The 21,474-nt window shown below is 32.0% G+C and overlaps 1 long non-coding RNA gene across 4 annotated transcripts in view; it reads right to left on the minus strand.

Annotated features, from left to right (window-relative positions):
• Nucleotides 1–669: 669 nt before the first annotated feature.
• The window catches only part of LOC107167637 (uncharacterized), a 67,106-nt gene continuing 46,301 nt past the window's right edge, over nt 670–21,474 (minus strand). For all 4 annotated transcript variants that reach the window (XR_016190627.1, XR_016190626.1, XR_016190628.1 and 1 more), the window contains one exon: nt 670–2,937. This is a non-coding gene — a long non-coding RNA (uncharacterized LOC107167637). The remainder of the gene's footprint in view (nt 2,938–21,474) is intronic.

Genomic DNA, 21,474 nt, shown 5'->3' on the forward strand with positions numbered 1-21,474 from the left:
AACTCCGTGGGGATTTCAGAAAACGATATTTTAATTGATAAGGTGCGTCTCTTGTTCTAAACGTCCTGCGAGGTTCCCCACGTTTCGTGCGAAACCAAAGTCTAGACACGTATCGATGGCAAACGTCGTCGTATAAAGGCTATAAAATTAAATTGTTTCGTTGAAAACCCCGAACCGAGTTTGTGTTACGATTATTTCACTAATTATGCCAATCACCAGTGCATCGATCTTGCACGCGCGTATACTTCGATTATTATAGTTGTGTTTAAATCAGTGTTAAAATATATCGATCATGAGTCGTGACGTCAAAATGTTTAAAACCTGAGCTGCTATACGAGTAGGTACTTCAGTTTTCTATATACGCTAGCTTGTATAGAAAACGCAGACAAATAATTGGTCGAAACTTATACACCGAACACTAATCTCAGCTAACTTCAATCTTTAGAGTTTTGTTGTCTATACATAAAATATAAAGAGTGTAAATTTTTCTTTTAATTGATTGACTCGACGGAAATTACGGTTGCTCAACGAATACGGTGGATGCGGTTGTTCAACAAATTTTGCGCATATTATTCAAAAAATATCCAATTGCGCCACACCGTGGCAAACATTGTTTCAAAGATAAACCTGGTTGGTTTTATTTAACACAATATTCAAACAACACATACGTAACACATAATACATTTATATAATAATAATAATAATATTATACTATGATATAATGATATATTAGTCATTTAGGCCCATGCCCATCGCACATGTGGCCATGTGTATCGTACATAAAATATGTCAAGTGTATATGTATAATATATTATATGAATAGTAATTCTCTCTCTATCCCTATAATATCAGTCGTTCGCTCGTACCCCTTTGGGGTGGGATGCCGAGTTAAGGACTTACGGAAATTTACCGAGGAAAACGGGCAAAGGTCGTACACCCTACGTGCGTGTAAGCGCGCGCGCACTCACGTCACCGCCACGGGCACCGTATATACATATATTATGTAATATATATATAATATATATAAGTTTATAGACGACGTGCACCACTGAGTCTGTTGCCGGCTGGCTAATCGTCAGCCGAATCCTTCGAGACGCTGGCAGGAGGAGAGTGGTGGCGAATTCGAAACGAGGGCCCTAATACACATTCGTTGTATTTATATATATATATAGCACTGCACACACTGCACCGTGTGTGTACCGTCGTTTTGCAGTGTGTGTGTGTGTGTGTCGGCTCGTACATATATATATATATATGTATGTATAATTATTGATTATTGCCTACGATTTCGCGAAAAAGGGCGCTTTTCGGGTCGCTTTTGGGAGTGGAAGGCGCGTGGTCGTGTATAGATAGGCGCAGCGCGGGGTGGTGCAATCCCCGGACCACGGTGAGCGGCGGACGACTGCGCTTGCACGCGACCGCCTGCCCGTCCGCCCGCCCTTCGATCGGTGCAGGAGAGGGCAGCATTATTTTTACCGCAATGAAAGTCGGTTGTATTAAAATCCCACGGCGGCGACGGCGGCGGTAGTACACGCGAGTGATGGGCGAGGGGAGGGGGGGATAGATATATCGGCAGGGAGACGATATCGGATGCTGCGGCGCGGGGGGGAGGGGACCGTTGCCGTTGGTAACCGTTCGGACGCAATCATGTGTAAAGCTCGCGCATTTACAATCCGCGCCCGAGTGTGTATACATATATATTATATACGGTGTGGCGATGGTGATGGTGGTGGCGGTGGTCGTCGTATACATTATTTTGCGTCCGGGACGAAATCTCGGGATGGAAAACGGTCCTTTATCCTTTCCTTATATTCTTTCTATTTTCTCCCCGCCGGCCCCTGCTTTCTTTCTCCTTTTTTCGTTTTTAGTTTTTTTCCCTCCCCTGCCCCTTTCCCACCTCCGGAAATAAAGAGGAGTTTCCTTTTTATCGGACGGCAATATAAACTCCGCTACCCACTTCCTCAGCACCCTACAGCCAATAATATATATACACGTTTTCTTTTGCCGCCGAAGACGGGATTGCTTTTCGATTGGCCCACCATAACCGACTTTTTTTATTTTTAAGTTTTCGCAACGTGGCTCTCCTCCCACACGACACCTAACTGACTAACCCCATCACCGCATAATATTATATACCATCGTATATTATTATTATTATACACTCGATTCCCTTCCATTCGTACACGACTTTCGTGGCATTTGTGTGAATATTATTATTATACGGCCCGAATTGCTGTACGTTATACCTAAAACGGTTGCAAACGTGTGCCGAAAAACGTTGGTTCTGTTTACTATCGCTTTTTGTTTTACCTATCAACACAATGTCATATAACATTAACTTGTTATGTTAATTTGGTCGGATTATTTTTTTATCGAGTACAATAAAATGACTTAATCACAGATCCATTTATCCACTGTTATACAATATAATTTTACTCCGATATTATTATAGGTGCTCGTTATAACTGTTTACAATACCTACAAATATTCTAAATTTTAAACTTATACAGAGATGACGGCATCGTTTTCATTCGTTCATGGCTGCAGGTGTAGCTGCTGTTTTATACCTAAAAAAAACTAATCAGAAATATATTTTAAAATAACGATAACAACAGTAGGTATTATAAAACTAGTACTGTACACATGACTTAACTTATGGTTTAAGACGAAGTACTTTCGTGGCGAAAACTAGGGTATCCTCATAGATGAACTCCAAATCACAGTATGTAATATAATATAGAAAACAAACTGTTCTGAACAATGTTCGAAAGTGCTGAAAAAATTAATTTAAATTATTAAAAGTGTTAACAATCAATCAAACAAATCGATCGTTGTACAAATGACTCTAAAGTCAGTTCAACATGTCACCATCGTATAATGAATTGAATATCCAAAAGAGCTCAATGTGATTTCTATTGCATTACGTTTCCGACAAACCTGTAAAAAAAAAACAAACATAATTTTAAAATCAATGAAACTTAGATAATATTTTGGACAAAATATTATAGTTTTCTAATGTTTTTGTTATAACAAAGAAATTATTATAAAAATCCGTTAAGTATATTTATGAAGGTTTAGAATAGAATCGTTTTCAAAAGGCTCATTTACAAAGAGCCTACAAATTGAAACGAACTCTACATAACTATGCGTTCATAAATAATAAGTTACATAAAATTAAACCAAATAATAAATTTATGAATACGGTATTATGAAGTTACATAACAAATAATAACAGTAATCATACATCAAAGCTGCAGATATACCTACCTATGTAATTAAGTATAAAAAATGTGTTTCAATTTCAACTTCAAACCATTATTTAAATAATATAATTTATGATAACAGTTAGTCATTTTGATAACTAACGGTTCGGTTTAGAAATATGATTCCTATTGATTCCATATAAACTTAAATAAGAATCTAGAAATTTAAAATATTTGAAAATAAATTTTAATTATTACTTTTATTTACTTATAATACAACCTTTTAACAAAGTTATTAAAGTGTTACTGGAAATATAAATAATCCAGGCATTATAGGTATAATGTATATACTATTTTAAACAAATATGTAATAATAGTATTATTATTTTTTTTATATTTCTTAGAACGAAACATAGGTACACGAATAACAATAATACATGAACAAGTCGATGTATTTAAAATCTGTAGTTAATGCTTTATGATATTACGCTTAGTTTTTTCTATGGTGAACCTTATTGGTGTGGCTGTACCTATAGTGGTTAGATAAGTTACTCCGTCTACTGAAAATAATATACCTACTATTGGAGCGTTTATACTTAATGTTATTGTTTACCTATATAGGTAAAAAAAATTTAAACTGTTCATTTTGTACCTTTATAAAGTTATCAGTCATCAGCTCAGCCTTGCTTGGGGTCTAGAATGTTATTCGGTTTCGTTGGCAAACAGGTGAGACAATATTCAAATAAAATAATAAATATGATGCCTGTTTATACGTAGCATATGTAAGCAGACCCGTCAAAATAGATCAAAAACATGATCAATGTATTTTAAATACCTATTATAAGTAGGTACCTACATCATCATTATCATTATTTTTTTATTTAGATAACCCTTGGAATTGGGGTCAAACGTTGTGAGAGAAACATTTTTATTTATTTATTTTGAGTATACACAATACACAAATATAACATTTTGTGTATGCTCGTACAGTGACACAGCTTGTCCTAGCGTCCTGTCTCCTGAAGGAATACGAATATTATGCTTGGTGTTAGAAAGAACAGGTCCTATAGTATGTTCTACATATTATGTCGTCGGACAGTTGATTGAGGTTTATATCTTTGAGGGTTACTCGATCGTAAAATATTTGAAACCCAAAACTAGGAGATGGTTTGCATATTACAACCGAATTCCAAAAACAAAAATATCAAACAAGTAACAAAAAGATAGATGCGAGAATTCAACACATTTCTTAGAGAAAGGCGATGGGAATTATTAAACATCCGCACAATGTGTGGACATCGCGATAGCGTCGTCGGCGGCTAACACTTACGCCAAATAATATGATATAAATAATAAGTAATAACAATAATAATAATATTGTTATTATTATATATTGTACTTATCGTAGTCAAACTACTCTGAGATAATATAATGATAAATATGAATATGTTGTCGTGAACGTGTGCGATTGGACACGGGTACGTGGACTGGAAAAATTTGCATTCCCACGACTGTCAACGGCGACGAACGAGAAAAAATCGCACACACGACGTGTAGGTATAATATATAAACTGACATACTATAGATATAATGATAATAAATAATAATAATGACCAACGTCAAACCATGGGCGTTGCGATGTTGGTGGACTGGCGATTTTTTTCCGCATCCTCGTCCGCCGGTCGCCGCCGTCGTTACGCACCGGTGGGTGGTCCGTCACGTTTCGTTCCGGCACACGGAAATTAACCCGAACAGATCCGATTCGTCATTATCATTACCATCATCACACCCTGTTTATTATTATTATTAAATTATATTATATCGACACACACACACACAGATTGTGTTCGATTGCTACGAGATATTCTATTTTTTGTTGTTGTTGTTATTATTTTTTTTTTCATCTTCCCTACTTTACCTCACACGTTTTGACAGTACACTATAATATAATATAATAATAATAATAATAATAATAATGATAATGATATATCGTATTGTGTCGCCGCATCCGTCGACTTCGGTGTCCGTCCGTTTATCGTCCGTTCTTCACAACTTGGTAGGTTATAAATGATTACAGCGTTGTATATTATTATAACTAGCCCCTGGTTTGGGCTATTGCTGTGGTTACTACTACCTTTACTATACATCATGTATAATATAATATTATAAACTATAAGGTACGCTGTGTACGTGCCTGACCAGTTGACCATTAATGAACATTTCCATTTCCTGTCTGGGCAATTCAAAAGAAAATCAAAAAACTAGACTATACATACGATATCCCTATGTATAAATGTTTATTGATATATCAATGATATATTTTGTGCCGCGTGTGTACAAATGTAAATTTTATAACACAAAATCTATAAGACTTTATTGAAACCAAATAACATTATACAAATGACAGATGAAAAAGTTTATTAATTATTCTAAGTAGGTATATCTTTCCGTCGTAAAATTATGCGTTAAATATCAGTCTTAATACATCATGATGAGCTGTAAATTCTATAAAAAGTAATTTATAACATTGACAAATTTGAGTAAAATTTTCGGAGTGATAAGAAAATGCAATACGCCAAACAGTTTACTACAATAATAAAATAGTTGTTGCTGTACATAATATTATGTTAAATAACGATTATCTCAATTGTATTATTGAGTTATTGACCCTTATATTTAATAACTATAATCAAGTACCTATAAATAGAAAAAAATTAAAGGACTATAAATTAAAACAATTATTTGTACATTGTACATAAATAATTATTATATACATGAGAATAATAGAATTTAATCATCACATAACGTGTCAAGGAAAATATTTTCAATAATTTTTTTTTCACACTTTATAGGGACAAGGTGATTTTTAGATGACATATTAAACAATTGTTTACAAAATACAGAAACTTGGTGTTGGAGCTCGGTTAAATGACTTCTTTCGACGATTCTTTTAATATTGTATGTACGCTAGGAGAAACTATACAGAGAAAATCAAAATCTTGTCTTTTCGGTTCTTCCAAGTCAATTATAGACAAGTGATTAAAAACAAACAATAATGCACGGGAAAATAAATAGAAACATGTCTCACATTGTATACATAAAATCTAAAATAAAATGTAATAATAAATTTTTACTAGATCGAAATTAAAGTAAAATACGCTTAAATATATTAGATATTAATATATTATAGACTATACAGGCAATACTATAAAAAAATTTCAAGACGAATACCCATTGACAAGAGTTTTACCTATCCTCTAAACTTAAACTTTCTGACATCATTAAATGACAAATATCTATAGTTACTTACGTATAGAGTTTATATAATTGCTCAGAAAGTCGTATATATACTACCTACCGACTACCTACCTATATATTGGTACTTGTTGATATATAAGTGTTTTATTATATTACCTATGAACAATTTTATAACCATATATACACAATTTATTTCACGGACATTTGAGTTCATATTTTGAAGTAATACATTTTTAAACGAAGAACATATAACGACTTTATTTATTTTGTTGCAATTCAAACAAATAATATTCATTGGTACCTACTTGAAATTTCTAACATATACAATCGATTATTTTATTTTGAACACACTATGACATCTTCAAAAATTAATTCCAAATACATTTTTACAAATAATCGTACAATCAATTTTTAATAACATCATAAAATATATTTAAGCCAACCCGATTAAAAGACTTAAAAGACAATGGTGTCATGACCTGCAGCTAGCTTAACAAAATTCTTCACTATGTCATAGTATACCTATCTCCGCTGAGAGGCTTCTGCAGTCTGTCTAATCTGCCTTTTTATTTATTTTTTCATATTTATTTTAGATATATACCATCAATGGTTCTTATTGTTATTTATTTTTTTTTTTTTTTGTAACAGATTAAATAAAAATCTTATGAACCTAAAAGAATAAATTTATATACATATTTATGCTAACAGACCTACAAGTCTTGCGAGGAATCTTTTTATATTTTATAGATGTGCAACAATTCATCGATGCATTTAAATTTAACACATCTATTAAACTGACATTCTCAATGGCGATGTACACAGTGCACAGTACTCGATATCTATGTATACTGTAATGTGTATCATCCGAAATTCCGAACTAAATGTTAGCTACGCAATATCCGTATAGATTACGGATATTACGCATTTACGCGCCCTAAACGAAAATATAATACATGTACGTGGCATAGCCACATTATTATTTAATTATTGATGGATTGTATAAAATTCATGATAATTATTTCCTATAGTACGCCATATTTTTTGTGATTCTTTTTTTTTTTTTTTTTTTTTTGACGAATTCGATCCGATGCTCGCATGAGATATTTATCAAGCGGTACCGAATAAGAAAAGACCGCGAGAATGTTCTCCATTACATCTCGTTTATTGTAATATCAGATTTTTATGTGACTGCGTACGATACGTCATAATAAATATGATTATCTATAAGATAATACAATATAACAACACTATCCCATGAGCCGCGGTAGCCCTCCATCGCGCGCGCGACCGCGTCACTTATACGTAAGTATATAGGTAGTCACAATCACAAGAGTTAACCAACCTTGACAATCACACCGTGCACGTACTACCCTTTTCAAATTAAGTCACATACCGTGTATAACCTCATTAAAAATTATGACAGGTAAATCAGGTGGCTATAGGATAGGTTATCACACGCCGGCGGTGGCCAACACACACATGGTATTTTGATAACAATGGACACAGAATAAGATACGACGTATATAATAATAATAATAATAATATTATTATTATTATTTCATATGTATGTGAACGAGCTATTTGTCATTATTACGACAACACTAAGACGTCTGTCTCATCATTCTCTTTCTCTCTATTTTCCGATCCACACTCTCCCCCGTTTCGTTTGTTCCGACAAACATCATAATATAATAATAATAATAATAATAATCGTATTGTGTATAATAATATCTACGAATACTGCCGTCATTGTTGAACATAATGATATGTATACACATATTATTATTATTCCGTCATATATTATTATTATTGTTATTAGTGTTATTGGGAATGCTACTTTTTTAACGGCCGTAACGCGTCTGGTCCGGAGAGGGCACACTATATATTTTATTTTTACTAAACGCACCCGACCGATGCGATGACGGATGGTAATGAAGTGCGTGGAAAACCGACCGGCACTGCGTGCACGCTGCTGATGCAGGATCCGCAGTCACCACAATCGGGTTCAGTTATTATCCCTCTATCCCTACCGACGATAAAAAAGCATATCGAAACGGCATAATCGTAATATAATGATGATGATAACTTTATTCCGACAGAATTATCGGAAATGTTTTTATCAATCATAATACCATAGTTTTCCAAACGCGCACGCACATATACACAACTATGTCTCTCTCTCTCACACACACACACACACACACATATGACGACGATGAGAGATGTGGAAGCGAAAAAAGGAATACCATATTAAATTATCCACTACTTCGATTTTCTCCTTTATTCAGTCATTATTATTATTATTATTATTATTATTATTATCGTTATTTATTAGTACTGGCGTATACCAGTGGTATTGTTATTTATAAGTTTTCAACGGTCACGATTAGGAAACGCGAAAGAATCCAAACGAAAGCATTATAATACGATACGTTATTATTGGACACGTGTAATAAATCGGATGGGCAAAAGAAAGAAAAAATGCACTTTAATGTAGATCACGTCCGTTGTATCCATCCGTGCGTTCATTTTACCGATATTTTTCATCTGGCAATTATCGCTGGGCACACCAGTTCGGGTTGTGGGGATGGGTGACTGATCAGCATCCTTAAATATAGTTCAGGATTTCTGCGGATCGAAAATTACTATTTAGTTTTAGAGTGCCAAGTTGTATTATATTTTTTAAAACTTGACAATAAAAATTAATGGCTTTTTCTGTCCCCTCAAATCAATGCCTCACTGCAGGCACATGCGAATCAATTTCCGATTTCATCTGTAATTCGGTATTCCTATATAGTTTTCTGACACAATACGATTTCCTCGATTTAAATCCTATACTAGTTAACTTAAATATAATATTATATGCAACTTAAAAAAATGTAAGCTTCTTTTCACAGATTCAATATATTCAATGCTCATTGGTAACTGGTAAGTGGCGTGTAGTTCTAGTTAACCGCATTGAATAAGTCTAAAATATCTAAATAATACATTTCTGATGTTTATGTAATAAATTATGTATTTCTTTATAAAATAAGCAATTAATATAAATTATAAAAAATTAAAACGGAAAAAACAATTATTTTTAATAAAATTAGTAATTAAGAGTCTTAAGAGTCATTCTGTTGAATAATATAAATTAGATTATTCGATTACCTATTATAGATCGGTTACTACAGTTACTTGGTAATTTAAGGTATGTACCTATATTCTTCAAAGTCACTAGAGTATATAAGTATATATATATACTTATACGTAAGATAGCATACAAGGTAGGTACTTTAGTCCTTATTCTAGCATCATCATCATTTTCTTCCTTAAAATCGCCAAATCGAGAAAGCCCAACGACCAAACGGAAATCCGATACGGATCCACAGTAACGAGTTAAGCAGTAATGGCTCCCGTTATATTTGAACGCCAAAAGTTTATAAGGGGCTAAAGTTTAAAGCTTAAATGTATCAATGGGTATTTTATTGCTTTGATAAAAATCAAAATATTAGAAAATAAACAGCAAGAAAGTAATACGATACTATGCCATAATACCAGGTACCTAAACAACAATTTGTGTTTTCCATGACCTATTTATAGTTTTGTCGTTTATGACAAAAAAATATAAGAATATTGAATATAATCTATCAAACTACATTATGTTTATGTATACCAACCAAAAGTAAGGCATTTCGTTGTAAATTAAATAAATAAATCATTGCACCTATATAAATAATAATGAAAATAATATTTCTCCTAGTAAAGACAAAAATGTCCCTATACAAACGTATACAATTTAAAAATATTTTAGATTAAATTAATTGTATACCTTATAATCATGGAAAATCCCTTAAAATCCAATTATCTGTATAGGAGTCGTTATAGCTTTATAGGTATAGTAATATAATCGAATAATAAATCTTAATAGTAAGAAAAGTTTCTATTATTGGGCGAACGAAACAAAAATCATATTGTTGTCATACAATAATAAAATGTAAATTAATTATGTCGATAAATTATGATGGTAAAGTAGGTATTAATTTTGTGACGAGATTTAACTAAAACATATCATTATATTTACCTGCTTAGTAATTATATATAGGTACGCGTAAATGAAACGTATATACTACACTGTCTACACTTAGAATGCACGAGACAATGATGAACGTATTGAATTACGAATTCCTGGCATCCCCCTTATAGGCAGTTGAATGTATATAATTTATTTATGTATAGAGAAAGGGACTTAAAGCTCTATAATTCAATATATATATATATATATATATATATATATATATATATATATATAAAGAACCTTCATTACGTTGTGATAGCATTCAACACATCCGGTCTCCTGCAGTAGTTTTTGCTAATCGGGACCCGCCAAAAAGCTCGTCGCTCGGCACGTTCCTTTATTTCGAAAAAGATTCCTTCCGGACTATCCCTCCCCCACACATACACCCTTAGCCTCCCCTTATGGCTGTATGTCCGTCTATCCGTCCCGACCAGTCCACCCTACTGCTAAAGTCCTCTACCCCGAGCTATTACCAATCCCAGGGTCAGTTATAATTGGAATGATATCTCCGGCCGGACAGTATATAAGCATCTCTTTCCCTAACACGAAGCCAATCAAAGCGGTAAGACTTTTTTTTTTCATATTGTATACACACACACACACACACACACGATATAACGGTGTCTTGATTCCAACGCGTATCTCGTCTGCCTGGACGCATTTCCACTGTCCTCTCATTCAAGGAGTTTTAATAACTACACGCACACACACGAATTCGAATATTGACGAACTAGGGTTCCTAAAACGAGATAAATATGATGAAATACTAAACCTTGCAGGAGGGAGAGCAATAATTATGAGAAAAAACACACATTGCGAGGCACATGCTAACAATACTTCCTGGTTTCTAAAGCTAAAAGTACATAAAAGAATATTGTAATATATTTTCAAAATAATTGTTTTAAAAATCCGTTAAAATAACGTACAATCTGCTGCACATACGATCATACTGACGACTAAATACATATTTTTAACGAATTATATGTAAATTTGGTTAGTATGTGTGCCATAAAGAGTCGTGTGTTACTAGACAGTGAAACATCTACAGTTACCGTAGATCACAGATATAATAAAATTAAAAATTAAAAAATCAACAATAAAATTGTTATTATAGGCACCTAATAGCTAATGGCTAAAATATTATGCATGTCAAAATTAATTTTACTGCATCTAAATATACGGTGGCCCGAAACAACAGCATCATGCCCTACAGCTTTACATGCGTATATTATATGGCATATAGCTACATATTATTACTTCAGATAGCGTAACTATAGGATAGGAGTCTATATATATAAGGTATAACTAACGTGACCATACGTCCCGCTTTCGAGATAAGTGTCCCGCCGTCCCCAATGAACCTAAAAATTTCCCGTTTTAAGAAAAGTCGACATGTGGTAGGTATTAATTATTGATCACATATCACAATCATACATTTATACTGTATCTAGGGGCGTCATTTCAGATTTTTTTCGGGTGTGCGAAGTTTCAAGCAGGCCATTTTGAAATTTCACCAGGCCATATAAAAATATATATACATACGTATATATGTATATTATCCTGCATTTAATTATTTCCATACATTATAGACCGGTTATTACAATTTGATTTAAATCATATAAATCAGGGGTCGGCAACCTTTTTACCTACACGGGCCATAATTTGTTTCAGTTTTTTATGAAGGGCCGCATACAAAATTAAAATATTAAAAAATATAATTTTAACAAATAATACTAATATATTTACAGATAGCAACAAACATATTATGATTTTAACATCGCAGTTGTCCTTATTAACTAATTTTTAATTAAATACATTAGTAGAGAAAATTTAAAAGTTTAAAAATAATTATTAATTAATTCTTAAATGGACTTTAGTATACAAATATTAAGTTACTAGTGTGATTTTTGAAGATTAGATTACGTTCTCGATCATAGCTTATCTCGCATTGTTATACAATAGTCATGATTAAATATTATTTAAATATTTATAACAATTTAAACTAAAAAATTAAAATTTTAAACACCATGAATTATTGGAGGGCCACAGAAAAAGTTCCGAGGGCCGCGGGTTGCCGATGCCTGATATAAATAATTGTGCATTCGTGGCTCGTGCATTATTTTAGGCTTCAGCAAGGCACAGGCCAATTGTAACATTTTAAAAATAAGGGGTGCAACCGCATACCCTGCCCCGCCCCCCCCCCAAATGACGCCCCTGACTGTATCTATATACAGTTAACAGTATATGACGTATACCTACATATTTTATGTAAACTGTGAAACACTAAAATCTATAATTGTTGGGAGACTATTATGATTAATATACTATTCGCATTTTTCATATAAACAATTAATGTTTTTTATTCAATAAAAAAATTTGTTATTTTACGCAAAATTATATGGTTTTCTTATTAAAATGTACAGGTGTCCCGCTTTGAAGGAAAAAAATTATGGTCACGTTAGGTATAACTTAACATCACTGTCGATCAGAAACCAAGTGATTTCGGTTTTGACGAAATCCGTGTACGGTGACGCTGATTGAAAATATTATAAACGAAATATCACGGGCCGTACAATTCATATATTTTTATTCGCGTTGACAGAACTCGTGTAACGCGTGTACACACTCATCACGCATACACATTCATACATACCAATACAATATATATATATATATATTATACACAAACGTCACACACACACTTACATACATACATTCTACACGCATGTACATCACACACGATACATATTTGTATTATATATATATATATATATATGCACATTTATACGCGAAAAATCCTCGGGGAGTGGCGGGCTGACGAAAGGAGTGGCTTTTGCAGCACAAAAGGGATTTGCGCCCGGCCGAGGGGAACGCGATGCTTTATTCATGCGGCGTATCTGGCCGGGACCTTTGAACTTTTTGCAACGACGACGATCTAAGAATAAATACATATTGAGCGTAAAGAAATTTGTCGGAGTGCGGACGGATAACGGCGCGGGGCGACTGCGTCCACCCACTCATCCTTCACCACCCCCCCCCCCCTCCACAACCAGCACGGCGCTGAGACTATTGCGTATAGCCACGGCGACAGCGGCAATATAGAACTTTTCTTTTATTCATGTTTTCCACCAACAAACCCCTTCCCACTGCACGTTATAGCACCCCGCCACTTACACGCGTTGATCGATTTTTTTTTTTTAGTCATCAGATTTGTCAACGAAGCGAACTCGGAATATTATTGTGTTGCAATATAACTGGAACCAAACACTCAACACAGTTGATGATGAACAACATTATCGGTCACAACGCCATGTCACGGACACTATCTACCTATATGTATAAAACACGTTTAAGCTAGATACATTATCAGTTGTTAATACTACAATAATTCAATATTGTTATATTTATTTATTTAGTTGTATTTGCAATATCTACTCGTCGGTCCAATTTTTAGAATTTGCAATCAATTTATATTATTCATAGATTGTATCCTAAATGTAGGGATCTTATTGAAATTAAACGAAATTTACTCTTTTTACAATTCTTATTAACAGAAGCAGGACTCATATATTCGTGTTTTACTGTTTCGGCCGTTGTGTCATACGCGTACTAATTGTAGGGTGGCTAATATTATCAATCTCTTATCATTCATCAGAATAATGAAGCGTAATGATTATGAAAATCAATTTTACAATTATGCGTGATTTGAGCTTATATTTGTGACATAGAATTTTATTAAGAAAATGTCCAAAAAATATGGGGCTTGTTATAAATAACGATTTTAAAACGAAATTCGAAATTACATCAAATTCAGATTTGGATCAAGATATTATAAAATAATAGTTAGAAATTAAGTATTGTGTGTTCATTTACGACACTTTTCTTGATGCAAATTAATATAATATTATTACTAAATATAATGAACAATAAATAATTGCGTTCGAAAAATGTATCCAACCAGAGCCTTTTAATTTATTATAATTATAATTTATTCTACTATCATTTATAATTATATAAATTGCTTTCCGTTTACACGCGTAACGCCGAGGTTTGTGCTTCACTATTATTTATTTAAAGTTACACACACTAATGATCTCTTACTAGTTAGGTACTACCAATTACCATAGATATTCTATAGATAGATAGTCTATATTATCTATGGGTACAACGCACACATTTACAGGACCCGAATGCAAGCTATTTGAAAATTGCTTACTTCGAACCTCATCTAAATTAATATTTAATAGAATGCACGTGTGAATAAACTCGCACAAAATTATACACACAATAATTTTAAAACTAACGCAAATCCATCCAAAATCAAAATTTAAGCAATATTTTTGTTTTTGGTTGACAGTTTTAAGTACGTTAATTACTACATATCGACCACTATTCCACTATACGGATGATGCGTTGGTTGAAAAAATGTTCATCCATCTACATATTAATGTAAGTTTTGTCTTATCAGATTGTAGCTTGTGCGAGTTAAACGTAAAGGCAATAGATGTTAAGTGTTCAAAGGTGTCTGCGTACGCGATCAAACGGCATTTATTCCCTCTCTGGCCGAATGAAAAAAACCCATATCCTTTTCCACTCGTAAACGTTCGAAATAAACCGAAAGGGCGATTATCCCTTATGTATAAAGCTCCCCGGGCTTTTAAACGCTTTGGTATTCCGATCGGTCTTGGTCCGGCTGACAGACCCCAAAAACCGACACGTCATCATATACACATGGACACTGGGTGGGGTCCAGACATTCAAATCCTCTTATTTGGACGTCTCCCCGTTCTTTTCTACATTTTCCTTTCTTCTATGTCTTCACTCTCATACACGCACATTTCTCCTTGTGACCCTTGGCAGCGGCTGGGGAGCAATTGTTACTGGCCTTGAGGGGTCATCTATTCTGAAAGTTGCAATCCCTAAAGGCTATGTCAATTCGTTTTTTCTCGTACATTTTTCTTTTTTGTTTGCTTCAGCGGGGCCCTTCTGTATCCTTAGGCACCTTTGTCCTCCCAGCTTTATATGGCTCCCAATATTATTATCATGACTATAATATTATTATTATTATTGTTTCCGGGAAAAAGATTACACCTTCTGGATTTTCCCTTTGTTTTACAAGGCCTTGACAGTTTTCCATCCGACGTGAATCGAATCCTCAAATTCCATTTGTACAACACTGCAGTCGACCAAATACATGGCACTACCGAGAAAATAATAATCGAATATATGACCGTGAGTTAATACCCACTATTGTGTAAGATCATCAAACAATCCAAATGGGCCTTTTGAGGGGTAACAAAAAAGACATCATTTATGCTGTAGCTGTACATATACGGTTTGCGTTTAAAATAAATAAAGGTTCATTCATTTTGAAATATGGGCGATTATATATATAAAAAAAAAAATAATAATTAATATATATTTGAACTAGGTAAAAAAAAATGAAAATAAAACTATTAATTATTATAATTAGTGTATAATATTATGCATTATATTAAAAATGAAAACTCTACATTTATAAATTAATTAATATTAAGGAGTCATAATGTACCTACCTACGTGTTGACTAAACTTAGCAAATTTTTATTCAGCAAAACCAATTTTGTGTCGTAAGGTTTCATATTATTGGAGTATATTACCAAAGGGTAAAAAACTGTATTTTGAACGTCAGTTTTCTAAGATGTCTTAAATTTTAAGCAAGTTATAAATATTTTTAAATCTCAATATTTGACACACTATTACACTAATAACTCACTTAAAATTTGAAATATAGTAAAAACCTATATTTCCACACAGACATTTATTGTTCTAATGTATTTAAATTTGATAATAACTAGGTACTTTAAATTCATTTAAATATTAAAGTAACCTCAGACAATTTGCTAAGTCGTAATTTTGAATAAGATAGAGATGAGACGTTCTCGTCAATATTTTAAAATCATAATAATTTAATATGTTATATTTTATAATATAATATAGTTACAATTTATATTATGATAACAATTTTACTTATTTGATTTGGGTTATAAAGGTAAAACGTAATATAGGTAATAAATACATTATTGATTAAATATGAACTGTGTGTGAACGATAATTATTTAGAAATTAAAAAAAAATTCCATTTATTAGTATAAAATATAAATAGCTATTTTAAACTGCTAAGGATTTTAAATTTAGTAGGTATCTATTATTTTTTTTAATCGCGGTATTATTATCATTGTTGTTAAAAATGTTCTAAAATCAAGACGAAATACTTTATGGGTGGTTAATGTAATTCTTTGACTGATAGTACCTATGTATCGCGTATTCAAGTTTATACGGTAACAAATAAAAACGACATATTTTCCATTATACTTCTCTTTTGGAGCGAGTGTGGCTAACGAAGCGATTAGTTGCCGACAAAAAAAGACACTACAAATTGAAATCTAAAAATCCACTTGTCCGTAATAGATATTCCGTTCTCACACAGTTTCGCTTAAATTGGTCGTGAAATATCGGCACACATACACATAACAATCACAAATCATATACAACAGTAATATAATAAGCGAGAAAAAAATACAAAATACAATAATGGAACAACACGTGTTTATTTCTATCAATCAGATGCCATTATACACGGATGTAGTGTAGTCTAATTGAATATAACTGTAAATATCCAATATTCTGGGTCGGATGCAGTTTAAAATATCAAAATTATTTTTTTCTCTACTAGTAATATTTTTATCATATCCCCGCCGACAGTTATAATTTATAAATAATATATATGTATATTGTATATAGTATATATTTTATACTTTGATTTCAAAACCTAAACCAATAAGAAATGTAGCTTTGAATACTTTAAATTAATATTATTTTCTTGATTTGAAAATTGACTGATAAAACATTCAAAATGAAAAATATTTTTGTAATAAAAGTCGCAGATACAATTATATTAGTACAATAGATGCTAACAGTGTATCTACAAATAAAAATAAAATAAAATAATTAACACGAATTAAAGAATTCGAGAAAATTTGATTTTTTTTTGTTTAATTTTATATTAATATTAATATTACTGATATTAATATTTAATTCTATGTATAATTAATAGCTTACTTAAGAGGTAAGTATCAACATCAAAAATGTATTAATTATTACTTTTTTTAAATAATTACTTATTTGTAGTCAATTACAACGACTCTATTTAATCAGCTATTTTATCACTGATTTGACTGTTTATTTCCTTATCGTAGATTTACTCTCCTAGTTTCGAATCCCCTTCATGTAAAATAATAGTTAATTAAATAATACTATTTTTAGTATCAAAATGACAATCATCATACTTAATAAGCTATTTAGGGAAATCACAATAAAATACGATTGCGGGTTTAACTGAAGTGTAAATTTTTTCTCAATTTACTCAAAATCTGTGATGTGACATTATGATGAAAACATTAAAACATCATTTTTTTTCGCTTTCTTTATTTTTCAAAAACTACCTGTATTTAATTTCCAACAGGCACGCAATTCTCTTTTTTATCACTAGTTTTATTCTTATAAGTTTTGATCTGCAAAGTATCTTTATTTACATAACTCAGCATCTGACAATATTGTCCTATATATACCTACTTTAAATTTTAATTACTATAAATTAAAACATTAAAATTGTTTCAATAAAATATAATTAGTAACTGATTGATTTTAACAATATTATAATTTGTAGGATATAAAATGTATGCATACCTAAAAATTTTGAAATTGAAAATTCTAAGGCTACAGTCAGAATAAACTAATAATCTACGAAATTAGAACTTTTTTTAAATTGTAATATTAACATTTTTCAAAAAAATCTAGATTATTATCCTTAATGTAGGAGCAGTACAGTTCATTGTTTTAAACTCTTTTTGAAATTTATTTTAATTTTAAAAATATAGTAAACAAAATTTCAACAATATATGAATGTGATTAACATTGAATTATAAATAACGAAATCGATATTTATTATTTCCTTCAATAAGAGGATTAGATGAAATTAAAAATAACTATTTTTACTAGCTTACTGTTTTAATACTAGGTAATTAATATTTTTTTATAATATAAGTAAAAAGTTATTTATTGATTAAAAACAATAAAAAAGAAAGACTAAAATACTAAATCAAAATCGGCTAAAGAAATAATGTATTAATTAGGTACAGTAATTTAATTAAATAAAAGAGTGTTATAATGAATGACACAGTTGGATATTTTTTTTCTTCATTTATACATTTTTAATTGCTATACAAATGGTATAAAATAAATTAAAGAGAAATCATTAATTAACAAAAAAGTTTCCCTATTATAATTTATAGTATATTCTTTATGCTTTCATTAAATTGGCGTTTCCTTGAATAATACTGCGATTTTTCTCAACATCTATTATAAAATAATAGGTTATATTATTTTTTCAACATATTCACTAAATATAATATTATTTTCAACAATTTCAACAAAACGTTTTTAATGTACAACTCCAATGACATATTTTTATTTTGTAGAAATTTACCGATGAATTCTATCTCAGTTGCCGACTAACCGGCCTAGGGCATCAAACACAGAGATAAAAAAAAAAACTACAGCTGTAGACACACAAACATCAAACAGGAGATAACCCTGTTTGGCGACGAAGAAAACTCCGTCCCTCGGAGGATTGTTTATCACATTGTGGGGAATGTAACTAAATTCTTCTTATTTTACCCACTCCCTCTACACAGACAAAGCTCATTCTTTTGTGTAATAAAATCGAGACGGAAAAGCAATTTCTTTAAAGAAAAATCTGAGTTGTGTGAGTATGTGCTTTTTAACGAATTCGTATGGTTTTTCCTTTTTTTTTTACTTCAACAAACAGTTGTCTAACGAACAGACTTATTTGTCTTTTGATATATACCTATTTTTTAACAGACAAGTAAAAAAGGAATGGTTACGGTTTAATTAAGCCTAAGTTTTACTTTGGGGACGAGATTGACGGAATTTCAAAAGTCCAATAGAAGAAAAAGTTTTTGACATTTCCGTCGTTTGATTATTTCCAATGTGCTGTTGACTAATATATAATATATATATATATATAACGAACTGGAGTATTTTATGTGAGCGAATCATTGTAACCACTAACAAAAACATTCTCGTTTAGAAAACAACTAAGATACTTTGAAATAAAGACAGATAAAAGTGTTTTTAAAAATTAAAAGTTTCAAGTTGCCCTTATAGACCTTCGACGAAATACTTTTAACACTTAATTTATCAGCTTTTTAAGTGATAATCATTCAAATTTCATACAAATAAAAATATACTCCCATATTCTAAAAGTGATATGCCGATATGCGTTCAAGTTAATGTTGTTTGTACCCACTAAAAACAATAAGTGATTGTCATATATTATAGGTACACTTATTATAGTGAACAAACGGGAGAAGGGGGAGGAGAAGAAGCCTCCACAAAGATTGTGACTTTACAAGACGTAAATTGGGCGCTCCTTGGAACGTCAGAGTTAACCACCAGTTAATTCCGTTATCCGATCCTTCCAACACCGGGGTCGTAAGCGAGAAGTAGAATTATGATCAAATTGAATACAGGATTAATTAATGTTCTTCAACTAAATTTCAAAAATAAACGATACCAAAAATCGATTTTCGTTTATTTATTTGACAATACATATTATATCGTCGGTAATTTATTGAACTTAATGGACGGAAACGTCGTTTTTCAGTCAATCGAAATTACCGATTCGAATACGAAGATATTTTTGCTTGATAGGTAGTTGATATATAATAAAATATGATGTCCGCGCATGTGTGTGTCTGTATGTGTGTGTGAACAACGGGTGTAATATAACACATATATACTTAATGCCTATAACGATATTACACATACAATGCGTACTAAATGTAAACCGAAGCAGGGAAAGTCGATAAAGAATTAAAGCCCGGGCGGCCGGCTCTGGCTGATGGAAATCAGGAAGCGATCGTTTTGGCTAGTTGCCAAGCAACCAGCTCAGCTAACGGCCAATTTGCGATTAGCGCACGCTAGTACAATCGTTTTGCACACTTTATACCGACCACCCCGTCGACAGTGTATGCACGTCATCCGTCGTCGTTTAACTCCCGAACGACCAATAATTTATTGCGCCAACTAGTGACCGGCGAGACGGATTTCCCTGTTGCACTCGATTTTTATTATTACATATTATTATTATTATTGTTATTATTATATATTGTACCTACACAATTGCGCTGCTAATCGGTCGACAACAATTGAATAATATAATGTCGCCATGACGTGATCATTGATTTCCGTGTTATTTTATATACATTATTGTACGTCAAATAATACTATAAGTAATATTAAGTATACACAACATCGAAATTCGAACTTACGAGATTATTGTACATTTGTACGAGAACAATTATTTTAAGCTACTGATCCAAACGAACAACAGAGTTTTGGTTTTACAGCTATATACTTAAGCGGCCGAACTATTTAGAATGTTTTATTTATAAATGAGCTTTCCAAAGGTTTCGAGAGCCACCTGCGCTTTTAAATGATATCACTTTATCAATATTCAGTAGATATGGTATACTAGTTATATATTATATACTATAAGCGTAAGGAGAATCTACTGACCATTACCATGTTCAGCTCACATCTTAACATCTAAAATTTGCAGTATATACTGCAAAAATCTGCTAGATTATTCTATTTATTTTAAATGCGTTTGGAATCGTTTTTCGAGTATCGTAATTTATTATTATTTTAAAATATCACAATGATAACACGTCACTGACCAAAGCTATAAGATGAACGAAATTATATGAATTAATTCATTCTTAGGGAGGGGGCGAGGACGCGAGGTAGTGGATCACATAGGTGTAACACCGTTACTCTAATATACCTAGTTATTTTGGTTATTTATTAGTCACATTTATTAGTCACAAT

Source organism: Diuraphis noxia, unplaced genomic scaffold (assembly GCF_037042655.1).
Source record: "Diuraphis noxia isolate RWA-SAM2 unplaced genomic scaffold, SU_Dnox_SAM2 contig0002, whole genome shotgun sequence".
In the NCBI taxonomy this organism is placed as follows: Eukaryota; Metazoa; Arthropoda; class Insecta; order Hemiptera; family Aphididae; genus Diuraphis; species Diuraphis noxia.